Source organism: Nilaparvata lugens, chromosome 4 (genome assembly GCF_014356525.2).
Source record: "Nilaparvata lugens isolate BPH chromosome 4, ASM1435652v1, whole genome shotgun sequence".
In the NCBI taxonomy this organism is placed as follows: domain Eukaryota; kingdom Metazoa; phylum Arthropoda; class Insecta; order Hemiptera; family Delphacidae; genus Nilaparvata; species Nilaparvata lugens.
In genome coordinates this window covers 23,882,754-23,896,141 of record NC_052507.1, presented here as the reverse complement: position 1 = coordinate 23,896,141, position 13,388 = coordinate 23,882,754, and the positions used below count along the sequence as shown (strand labels likewise).

At 34.8% G+C, this 13,388-nt stretch overlaps 1 protein-coding gene across 3 annotated transcripts in view; it reads right to left on the bottom strand.

Moving 5' to 3' along the window:
• The window catches only part of LOC111064045 (early growth response protein 1-like), a 70,715-nt gene that overhangs the window by 13,891 nt on the left and 43,436 nt on the right, over positions 1-13,388 (bottom strand). Inside the window, exon 1 of one of the 3 annotated variants that reach the window (XM_039427157.1) lies at positions 3,605-3,768. The exons of the other annotated variants lie outside the window; for them this stretch is intronic. The gene's annotated coding sequence lies outside the window, so the exon portion shown is untranslated. Of the gene's footprint in view, positions 1-3,604; positions 3,769-13,388 lie in introns of those variants that run through there. 3 annotated transcript variants of the gene reach the window in all.

The window sequence follows — 13,388 nt, the reverse complement described above, 5'->3', positions numbered from 1 at the left end:
CAGTAGTGACGATCGTTTCGACCTGGTGTCATCAGTCTGAAGAAAATGACTTGTATTGGGTCTTGTGAGAAGGACACAAGAGTCAGTTTCATCAGTCTCATAAAAACCCATTATGTGGTCGAAACGATCGTCACTACTGACAGTGAGTGTTTTTTCTAATTCAAAACCGTTTTAAAAATTTATATGAACTTGAATCAGAGACAAATTCTACGATAGAACTAACAATTGATCAGCATCAATATTTTAGTTCAACTGAATCTTAGGAACAAGCTTATTTTCTATGGAATAGTCTTTTTGATTATCTACTCACTAGCAAAAAAAGAAGTAATATGAAGCAGATGTAAATGTGAAGTTTCAAACAAGCTTCACACAAACCGAATCACTCACTGGAGTGAGTGGTAAACGTGGCTGATAAATACAGGTAGGTTCAAAGTTATCTCACAAATTGTAATATATTGATATATCTCTGTGATAATCTTTTTTCTCATTTTCTCAATTTCAAAATCGATGTATCCAAATCGGGATATAACAGAATGAGTATATTGTGGTAGCAACAAATGAATCCTAATATCAATGACATACGAAGTATTTGGAAGTATGCTGGAGGTATGCTAAGGATGCTGGTGGCGCCCATTATTAACACAGTAACAATTTCACCAGAATATAGAATATAATATGTAGGTCCCAGGTTGGACCTGTAGATGGATCTGAGTATTCACATATTGTCTTTACTATATGAAAAGATAATAATGTAACTCGGGAGTTGAATTTATTGGTCACTTGAGAATCGGGAAAATCATGAGATTCAAGAATAACTTAGATATTTTGCAGGATAAAATCAATTTTCTACAGAAATGGAGAGACGGTTCGGTGCTTCTTGTACATTTTCACAGCGGTCATTGAGAAACGGAGCAGAGTGGAAATATTCACACAATTCATGAATTGTAGACACTGAACAATGTTATGAAATTTTGTTAACGTTATTAAAACATTGGTTCATATTAAAACATAATACAAACAGAATCATGCAGGCGAGTTAGAATTACATTTCGATTCCTTAGATGAGATTAAGACATCCATAATGCAAAACAAAATTTCAGATAACAATAAATTTCCCAAGTCAATAAAATAAATGTAGGCTATATTTATCTTCAAGTCTGTATCATGTAAGTTATAAGCTGCACACAGACTTGAGCGCCACGAACACGCGCATTTTACTTTCCATCAGCTGATTATAGCTTATTATAATCTGTATTTTACCGAATAGGAACAGTAAAAACAGATATGATAAGCATAGCATGGCTGATGAGAAACGAGATGCGTGTGTTTGTTGAGCATAAGTCCATACGCACCTTATCATGTAGTGCAAAATCTATTTGAGGTAGATGGAATGAATTGACGAGCATTTGAATAATTATAGCACGTGATACTAGCAGTGAAGATATATCGGTGAACAGCGTTGTCGATTCTCTGCCTTCTGTAGAATATAGCTGAGACCACTATGATAAAATATTAACTGTTCATTCTAGTTAAAAATGATAAATTATATTTCATTCGGCAAGAAAATATATTTGAAAAATGAATTTTCATAATTAAGATTGAACAATTGTTGACTAATTATATTTTTACATTGTTGAAAAACTATCTGGCAACATTGCAGAGGTATCTGCTTCATCGAATGATAGACGAGGATAGGAACATCAATGTCAAATACTGTCATCATATCGTGAACCTCATATAGCAACATTCACTTCAGCTGCATGTTGTGTTTAATATTTATTATCATGATTCATTTTTCCATCATGGAATATTATTGAAGACTTCAAAAAGAATAGAATGATCGTTTCAAAATTGAACAGTTTTAGATCAAATATTAAGGAGAATCTTCCAAATTACTTTCCTGTATTGATGTACCGAATAAATGTCGATTTGGCTCAGCTTACAAAAATTAACGAGGTGTAAGAGACTAAGCGTTATTCTACTATGCACACGATCACCCTTTCACTCAATCATTCTCTCATACCATGCTTAGAGCACCGGACGGATTAGATAGGTATGTTGGGAAAATTGAGGGAATTCTTTGATGAAGATTATCCAAAATTTATAATAAGTAAATAAAGTACAGACCTTGAACCCTCAATAAAGTTTGGACTGACTTTATTTTCGTCGCAAAGTTTATGATCGATAATAGAAGGCGATATTATTACTATGTTCTTAAATCCACCAAGAGGATAAATTCACTTATAACCTCTAACTAAGTAAATCAATATTTGATAGCACCATATTCATTATCATCAAGATACGCAACTAACACAAATCATCAATGTGAATCTATATAAATCACATCATCAATGTGAAAATATTCTACACTGGAATACGGTCAGGTTGCCTTGCTGTCGCTGAATTGAAAACAATGTACAAGTTTGTGTTCTTACTTGTACAAGCGGTACTTTTTACAGTGTACAGTTGTACTTATATTATACCTATAAAAACCAAGCATATCGGAGCTCATTTAGTAATAAAATGAAAACCCGATTTTGAAAAACGTCTCAAGAAGATTGAAACTATGAAGCATTCTCATCACTACCGAACAGCATAGAGTAACAATAGCATAAGTGCGCTATTGTGTCTATGCAAACAGTGGATCAATTTCACCATCTAAATAAGTTTTCAAAGTAGGCCCATCATTCAATATTATTCAGAGAAAGTAAAGGTTTATCAGAAAATAGGAGAAATATTAAAAGTGGGATAAGTATAAATAAAGTTTAGCCTATATTAGAAAATGTTTACGGGTGACAGTATTGAGTATTTAGTAAAACGTATTAAATAGCTGAAAATTCACGAAGGTCAACCTCAAAGTTCATCCAGTTTGGGAAGTATTTGTTTATTTTGTTTTGTTTTGTTTTTTAAAGCGTCCCAGAGTATAGGAATTGTCAAATATTCAGATAAGTTTTCCGACGCTCTTATCTCTGGTAAGGAGCCCACAGACCTCACAGAGTATACACAAGTTTGCCGGGAAGTTCAGCAAGAAGGGTAATTCTACATTTCTTTCAAAGAGTTTGGAAAGATTGCGCCACAAATATTGCAATAATTGAACATGTGAGCTAGAGAATGAAATAATTTTAATGAATTATTGATATTGATATCGTGTTAAATATTAACTTTGAAGAACAGAACTATGAAGCGGAAGGCAATAGGTTACTTTTCAAGTTCATAATAATTGCTACCCGAATCTGCCAAGGCAGTGCTAAGATACTACCATGGAGAAACGATTCTCAACTCTATGGTATCTTTCTTTCTTCTATGATACTGACTACCAGTTGATTTTAAAATCGTGGGAATTCTTTTCAAGTGAATTTTTGAAAATCAATCATAGCCATCAGCAGATTAGAAGAGCAACAAATAAAATCTCAAGACTTGGACATTTCATATTTTTTTATAGATCTTTTTAACTATCACATGTTAATTAATCTTTCTTGTCAATTTGATACCTCTACTGAACTACTATTTGTCAATTCATAATTTTACATTTTTACAACAGAAAAGCATCATTTTAAAATTCTACCACCAGTAAACTTCTCACTAGAAGAAATTCAAAACTTACAGAGCTGAAAATCAAACTGCATGGCATCTATCAGGGTGAGTCCAATATACGATGCAGAGGATAAAACAAACTGAACTCGAAACAATAGCGCACCAGAGCGAGCGAAGCGAACACTTTCGGCTGTAGGCAAGTTTCAAGAACCACGCACCACGAAGTTTAGACCGAGACTGGTGTCGGTTGGTGAGCGGGTGGACGCGCTTGTCCTCTCTCTCTCTCTTAGCCCGAGCCTCCTCAGCTAGAAGGAAGCACCAGTTTGATACATTGAATGCCCCTCTAGCTGACTCTTCCCGCTCAAGTTTCGTTCTATGTGCACGTATATCTAGGAGTATCCAAGCTCTTCATCAGCTGGATGAATATACAGTATTTCACGAAGTAGTTCATTAAAAACAATAATTATTATTATTATTGAGCTTATAAGCTCATAATTCATTACAAACAATTTTTGCTCTATTTTAGTCCTTAATGAGTTTTCATTCTATAATGGATGAGATGGACAATCCATAAGAGAATAAAGGCTTCTCTACGCTTAAGATTCGCAATTCATATGTGATGGAATATTACAAGTGTTTTTCATTAAAGAGTCAAGTTACATCAACATTATATTACGCCAATTCCAATTTTCCCATCTAAACTGGAACAACTGACGTGTATGGAGCAAAATAACAAAACTTATATTCATGATTGGTACATAAATATAGTAAAATATTCATGATTCTATTCATAAATAAAGTTATTGTTCTCATTGTAGCTTGTTCCAGTAGGCCTAGTTCATGAAACAACCAGCACCAAACCAATATTGTAACGGGTTTTCAACGGGAGTGATAAATTTAAAATATGTTCCTTCTTCATTAGTTCATTTTCCAGCTTATCTTTTCATTAATTCCCATTTTAATATTAGTGAACAATTTTATTTCCAGTGAAGTTTGATAAATATGATTGATCTTCAACGTAATTGATTGATTGGTTTAGTCAGTCAAAAGAATATTAAATTTCCGACTGTGGAGTTGACACCAGAGATCAGTTTTTTTGAAAGATTGGCTGAAGAAATCGTATGCCAAGTTGTGAACTGCACTACTATTCCAACCCCAGTTTTTTATCTTGGAGTGCTTCAGTTCATTCAAGTGACTCAGGGCAATGACTGCTTTGAAATTTGTTGTCTAAATTCATGCTATATCATTCCATTTTTTCAGTGAAACAAATAATGCCATCTGATTGTGATTTATCTAATAATACCAGGGAAAAGGCTTCCATCTTATTCATAAATGTTCGTTATGAATTGACTGGAACTATGTTTTGCAACTATAGCATCACCTACTTAATCGTCAGAATTTTATTTTGGAGTCCATCGGCTAATTCAATTACCTATTCCATTCTTTTATCTTAATCTATTTTGCACTTTTTCAAGAACACTCATTTGAGCAATGCATTCTATTTTATAACCAGTATTAGATCATCAAGTGCACCAATAGAGAGTGTATCCATAATAGTTAAAGTAGTGTGATATTATTTTGTCCATTCTCTTTGAAATATTTGATTTGAAAACGCCAAATAATGTGTGTTCTCGACCGTTATTTTTGTGGGGCTAGTTGACAGTCGTATCGTGGAGCTTCCTCGTCGAAGGGATCAGCTGCTTGCGTGCCGTGAGTCAGCCGTTGGCCGCTTGTGGTGACGCCGAGTTACGTAACGGCGCCGCGGCGCTAATTCGGGATTGGCGTCGTCCAGAAATAGGAGCGCAGTGTGGATTCCGTGGGCCGCAGCCTTAGAGGGCCAACCAAACATCTATGCTGAGATTCACCTACAACCGTCACCATTTCTTATATGAAATCATCAATGCTTGAGATCCAAAAAATGCTGACAGTCTTACTGAGGCAGCGCCACATTCCGTTGTTGGCCCGAAATAGACGCCTGAGTAACACGCTACCGAAAGCCGAGGGTGGGGGCGGTTAGATATAGCCCCGTGGGGCGGAAAGGGATAGGGGGGGCATGGGTCGCGGAACCCAAACGCGATGTTTGTGTTTTGTCAATTCTCTGCCACTTCACCTTACCGTCATTGTCATACTATCTCCTTCGTACGAGAAAAATCGTACCAAAGGTCTGATGGGTCTACTCGATTGATACTCTATTTCAAGTGAAAATAGGAAAAATTAAATTGTAAGTTCTATAGGCCTTCTATATAAGTGTAGCACAGTGGAGTATTTATATTCATTTACCAATGCACAAATCAAATACATGATTAGAAAAGGACCAATTGGCCTAGTTCAAAACTGTTTCCTTTCCGAATTTTGATAGTAGTTAGCCAATGAGGAGTATAGTATAGTACATTGAGGAGTATAGTATGGTAAAATGACAGGAGTCAGGTACCGTATTATGAACGAGTGATAGAATTGTGAAAAATCCGATAGATATTCAACATTGTAGTATAATACAGCAGAATCATGGAGTAAGTGTATGATTTAGTTTTCTATGAACGTCAGTATTGCACACATGTGCTAGAGTATTGTACCCTAGTGAAGATATTATTAAAGATTGATATATGTTGCATAGTAGAGAACTGAAGCAAATCCGAAAACAGTAGCATATTGAAGTATTGTGGCATAGTAAATTATTGTAGAATAGTCGAGTATCATAGTATAACACTTACATTCAATTACGAAATTCGGTCTCCATTTTTCAATATTCTGTTATTCATTAATACTCATCTCTGTATCCTTGCTGTTCAATTAATTATGATTCTCAAATATCGTGCATACCTGACTTCGATATCGCTAAATCTTTCACGTCTATAGACTGAGTCAGGACTGTAATACAAATCTGATTGAAGAAATTTAAATTCTACAGATCTCTAGACTGGATGAGGTGTATCAAACAACCGATCTCTTCAAAACAAAGATTCAAGAAACAAATTAAGAACAAATTGAGTGTCAAAGAATTAAAGATAAGTTGCGAGGGTTGAATCATCACACCACAAATGACAAAAATTCTTGGATCATAGAATTATTTGTTTTGTATATGTGCTGTACTGAAATTCATAGTCTCAAGTGATTAGCCAATGAATAATCCTTCACTTGAGTTCACATTGCACAAATTCTAGTTCTGATTTCGATGGAAATAATGTAGCAAAAATTCACATTATTTGTCTGAATGAGACACAAAAATATTGACAATAGTAGATATATCTGGTAGATCAGGTGTATCACCTAAATTGTGTGTGTGCCGAAGAAGAAAATTGGTTATTATAAGATGATCATAATAATTTTGACACGAAGTTTCAATAAAACTCACAGATAATAAATGAATAGAGAGTTTCACAATAATGGCTACAAATCACTCACATTTTCTGGAGACATCATTGAAGTAGCACAATAATCCTCCTATAATTGAGCACACGATTCCAATAACAATTTGAACACTCATCAAATGAAACTTGAGAACAAAAAATAACTTCAAAATGTTAAGTCAACAAAATTTTGGACTAAGTAAACACGTTTAAATCATCGATTAGAAAGTACAATGACGATAGAATTGCAACTGAATTGTTGAACTTTATCCAAAAAAGCAACTTCCGTACAGCAATCAGGCGGTGAAAGGTTTGAATATCTTGGCAATTTAAATTCTAGTTTCATAAACTAATAAATAATGAACTGTAAACTTTTGCGCAATTTCGCTTAAAGTGTCGCAAGTAAATACAATGTTTGGCATTTTTAATTTATTCATCGAAATCACTTTCACTTCTCAATCATTCTCTCTCATTTACACTCTTTTCCTACTCTTTCTCTCTTCCCTGATATTCCTATATGCGAAAGTATAGTTCAGCGATAACCTCGGAACAACACTGAAATGAACCACTGACCTACATCAATTATCATCATAAAAAGCTCACAAAATACTCCTATTTCAAACAATCTTAATTACAGTCCTAGAAACGTAATCCCTTATCTTATCTTTGATCATGAATAGACACTAGAATCGGAATGAGTTAATATAACAGGAAAAAAAAGAATAAAGGAAAAGAATAAATTTACAACAGTTCTGAAATACAAACTGTAAAATGATAATACAGTAATATAATTATTATGAAGCTTAAAATGCTATTGAATTCAGGAGTAGTTTATACTTCTGATCTCACTACTAGCAGTTACACAAAATCATACGTGAGTAGTGCATATCCAGTCATGAAATAGGCCTAAACTATTGATTTTAATTCAAATTATATCACTATATTTCAATGACTAGAATATAATGTGAGAGTTATAACTGGTATTGATCAAATTTTGAACAATAATAATTTTCATTGATAAAGATTTTCTATTCTGTCAAATTAATGGTTCAATTTCATAATGTTAATTTTCTCTTTTTTATTGCAGATGATGATCTCATGAGCTCTTTGCTTGTGCGAGAGTGAATTATGAGATGATCAAACCATGCCCTATTCGATGAGATTCGGCGGGATTCGAAGCCGCGACCAGGATTCTTCCTCAAGAATTAGAACGATTCGCTAATCATCTATAGCAGAATCGATTGATAATGAAACTGCAATAAGATTCAGCAAAATAGTCATAGAATTCGAGGAGATGCATTCCTCCCAATTCCATACTGAATTTTTTTCATCTATCTGAAATGGTAAAATAGTCATATCTATTACAGCAATAAAAAATGCATTCTATTAGCATAAAATTATAATAGAATAATCCAATTACCAAGCAACCCGTGGAAAATAGAATACTTAACAGAGAAAAAAATATTTTTCCAAAGAGAGCCTCACTGTAATTTACGCAAATGTATGTAGAAGATTGATTCTCAAACACCATATTGATAAGCACTCCTATTCACAGTATAAACTACAGTTAACATATTCTCGAGAGAGGGAATAGTTTCTAAATTATTTTCCATCACAATGTCCATTAGCAGATGTCCAAGACCCCACTCAGCTTGCCATAACGTCATGAGTAAACATTGAATGCTTTCTGTCCATTGTCTTATCCTTTGGAGCTGTTCCTCCAGGGAATGACATCGGAATGAAAGAATAGTGTTTTGATGGCCCAGCATTGATCGCACCAATTTGATAGAGTCTCTGCGGCACAGTTTTGAAAAGAGTGACGTCAGAAGGTAGAAAACATGACGCGTTTCCAGCAAATGTTATGAGCGGCATGGAAATAGTGCTGCTATTTATAGACTGCCACCCTCCCCCCTCACTCTTACCACATTGTTCCATTTGAGCTTAATTGAACTAATCCGCCAATTTCGATAATCATTGTGTCTATTATAATACTTGGGAAATAACTATACTAACTTGGGATTAGATATTGAAAAGAACGGTTGGGTTATAAAACGAGACAATGACGGTAATATAAAATATTTGTAATTTTTTTTCAACCAGCTATTAATTCAATAATTCTATCTGAGGTACTCTTATTACATCTTACAAACAGTCGATTTGTATTATGCTGTTTCTGGCTCTACCTTCTTGTTGTACAGAGGGTTAGGTTTGAGCTTATTAGGCGATCATCCAACTCTATATAGGTAGTCACACTTCACCAAAGAATCAATTTCCATCATGTAATTATTACTTCAATAGTGAATACTAATTATTACCCAAGTAGTGAAACTTCATTGGTAGTGATATTCTAATAATGAAAGATTCTTCAAGGAAAAGTGATTGCAGAGAATGAATGAATATGAAAGAAATTATTCTCGCGAACTTCGCATTGGAATCACTTCAGAACTCAATTTATGTTTTCTAAATTACAAATAGAAGTTGCAATCAAGCTATTGTATTCCAAGTATTCTAGTGATCACTGAAATGGGAGAATTATTTGGACTGATCTCTGTATGTTTTCGCTGAAACATTCGGCTGTATCAGGTCTTACCTTACTGTCATACTGTACCACAAACAGTACTACTGTACTCATTTACTTAAGTCTTCACATTGTTCGCTACAATTTGCATAATCTAAATGAGTTAGGGAAACAGCCTTCGATCATCATAGGGATCTTAAAATAATAACATGAATCTGAAAATGATAATATTCAACGTACGACTGAAATGATCAAATAATAGTAATTTCAATTTTAGTACTAATGATAATTCATAAGAGGACTTGTAGGACACTCTTGCTTCCAAAATGACATAGTCCTAGAATATTTTTGAAGAATTCAGTTTATTACAAATCTCAACTACCTCTAGGAAAAGCAACTGGTACATGATGAGATTGTCTAGAGCTGATAGATCAATTAGAAAAAAAAACAATTATTGGGATTGGAATAAATCTTGCGGTTGAATAATATGTTCTATCAAATATTGACCACTGTAATAATGAGGAACTGATATATATCGCAGTACTCCTAATTCATGAGAAAAGCCCATACATTTTTAAATATTCTCTGCCTCGAGACTCGGCTTCATATTTCCAAACTGTAAACAAGAAAGAACAAATTCTGAAGAAATGTTTGTAGATACAGGTGTAATAGCCTGACTGCCGACTAACCAAAGCCGTGTCAAGTTCAGTGATATTCTCCTTCTTTTTTCAAGTGGCAAGATATTTTCTGTTGGGTTGTTGACTCAAATGAGAGAAAAGATCATCCAAAAAAGGAATTAAAAGAGCTAAAGTACACAATGCAGTACGGTAGCTGCCTAGGTGCTAAAAGCTTAGTACAGCTACTGGTTTGTTCAAGAAAGGAAGAGCTAGCTTCTAGCTACTGAATTCCACACTTTTCTTTTGTTTGTTGAGTTGATTTTTATTCTCTTGTTATGTGTGCGGTCAGGGATTCATATTCTAGACTTCATGGTTTTTCGTTCGCTCCTCAGGGAGAGATTTCTTCTGAATGTTATTGAAGATTGTTCTTCTTGAACTATAGTTGGAAATTATTGAATAGTTCACATTCCCACGGACCTCAGTACACATACAAAGTCAATAACCATAAGGCAGGGGTGATATTCTTACTTTTCAAGCTATTTCCATTCAATTCATACGAAATCACTTCCAAAGATTTTTATTCTATTCCACAGCACATCAGACTTATCCATATTCATGTGAATATTTTTGAATCTGGGCTTTAGAGCAAAAACCGAATGTCACATTCGAATTATTAATATTTAAGAGTATAAAGTCAAGCTCTACAATACCTCAACTTCACTACAATTATTGCTCTCTACATTAGACTCGCTTCCAAAATAAATATGATTCAACTCTTTTCTAGATTAATTATTATTAAACGAAAATCTCAATTAAATGCTGTAAAATGTTGTATAGTAGCGCTCATCGAATTTCCATCTAGCTGTTTACCCTGTTGTCAATATTTGCAGTAGCAGAAGTCTCCGGTGTGATTTACAGCATTTGATTGGAATTTTCGTTAAATAATAATTATTCATTAATTAGCATTTGAACAAATGCAACTTCCAATTTATTTCCATCTTTCCTAGATAATGAAGAGGTGTTAGTATTGCTAGTGTAGAACAATTTTCGAAACCTACTATTCTAATAAAATTACGGTGCAAGAAATTTTGGAGTGTCCAGGCAGGTGCATGATGTTAAATGATAAAGTCCAATTCAAATTTCATTTCATAATTAATCCTCATGTGCAACCAGGTCAATACCTCATCAAACATTGCATTATCAAATTATCTATATTATAAAAGTTCCCATTTCAGTCCTACAGAAACAATCATGAAATCTCCAGGAAAATAAAAAGAGATAGTTTGCAGCATTTGGTACAGTGGAACAGATTTCATAACACCTTGTTTGTTGTAAACAAACGGGGCCGACAGTGCGTGGTTGGTGTGCTGGTTACGTGAAGGACTGTTGAAAACGCCGGCCGGCCGGTTTTCCCAGCTGGCAAGCCAGTCGCAACAGGCTTTCCAGCAAAACAACAGGGTGCGAGAAGGAAAGTGCTGGAGAGGGTGAAAGGGAAAAGCGAGAGGAAATCGACCGGGTAAAGGAAGGAGCGCACACGGTTATGGCCTTGAGAAGCCGGGGATCGATTGCTCTGCTACTCTTACGTCACAGCACCCCCCACCCTTTAGGGCACCTTCCCTGAAATTGGCTGCCCTACTCCACACGCTCCTTTATGATGACGTCAACCACCCAACCCCTCAAATTGCACAGCATGCATATTAACGGCGAAGCTCATATAGCTTTTCAGCAAAAAAAATACAATCGTGTTGACTCGAGCACGAAATGGAAATATTCTATTTTTGCAGATAATTGTGAAAGGATTTAGCCGCTTACCTCTCGGGAAATATCTGTGTAGTTTCACGTTCTGATTAGTTCAAGGTCGAAGATCAACGGAGAAGTTGAAGTATCCAGTTTGAATAACTTTTTATTCCCTATTACATAATATATACGAGTATAATAATTCTTTATAATGTGGTTTCTCGAGTTCTATGACGTCTGAATTTCTAATAATAATTTCACATGGAAAATTGAAAAGTATTTAAATCTCATTATCAGTTTGTGGGTTGTGGATCATTAATTACTGTGATAATAATAATGGCGTGTGACCTGGTATGGGCTGGCTAAGGTCGTACCTGATCATTCATGGCCTCTCACATGATTCAACGACTGTTTTGATTTATTTGATTCAATTGCTAAGTCCTCCAGACTTGATACATTGAGGAGAACTACAATATCCATTGTTTGTAGCTGTGTCCATATTATCCTTATATTATTATCACCTTTTCTCCTTCCACTTCTTTTTCTCAGCCTTTTGCCACTGAGGTGGGGTCGGCGTTTCGGGCCAGCCGCTCCCAGGAGTCTCGGTCCCTAGCTTCGTTAGGTGTTAGAGTTAGACCCTTCTCTTCAAGATGTTGGGTAATACACTTTTATGTTTTATTCCTAGGTCTTCCCCTCTTCCTATAGTGCCTTTAACATCTATAGAAAGGTCCACGTTATAATGACAGTGGAGAAAGATAGGGAACAACGTTGCCGAACCTCTGTCTTGTTGATGCCTTCTAAACGGTAGCTGATACAGGCTCATTGATGTAATATCAACTGTTCATTCTCGTTCAAAATAATCAATTATATTTTTCAATAATTTCATAATAAATTATTTTCAAAATTTAAATGAAATATTTTGTTAATTATTAATTCTACATTGTTGAAAGACGATCTGGCAACAGAGCAAAGCGAGGAAGAGATAGCGCTATCCGCTTTGTTGACACATCGATTTTAGCTCGTACGATATTTTGCCGTCCTTATGAATTCTATTAGATTAAACAGATGAAGTTTGTCAAGTTCCGTTTAGTGTGATAAGGGCAGCCAGATATCGTACGATGTGTGTGTGACTGGCTTGAAAATTATTAGCAGACATTGGATGGATTCTGATTGTCTGCTTGTTGAGACTTCTACTAACAACCCATAAAATTCATATAATTATATTTCAAATAAGATTACGTACCACAAAGATATAATTCATCAATAATCACATGAAAAGCAATACTTCTGAAAATGAAACATACTAGACACCAAAGCTATGTTCCCATTCATTATTTATTCTTCTGAGATAAGCACACAAATCACATATCACAACAACGATTGGGAGAGGAACCACATCCTTGACCGAAATATGGTAACTTCCAAACTCAAAACTTTCGAATTATATTGTCTGAAATTACATGTTTTGGAAGGTTATTCTTTAAAACGTCATGAGCATTCTCATTCCTATATTTCACTTATATTAATCGAAAGTATCCTATTTCAGTTCTATACTCCATTAAAATTGATGGACAAATAGAGATATTCTTGATTGGTTCTGTAAAACATAATTATTTGAATAATAACTCACTATTC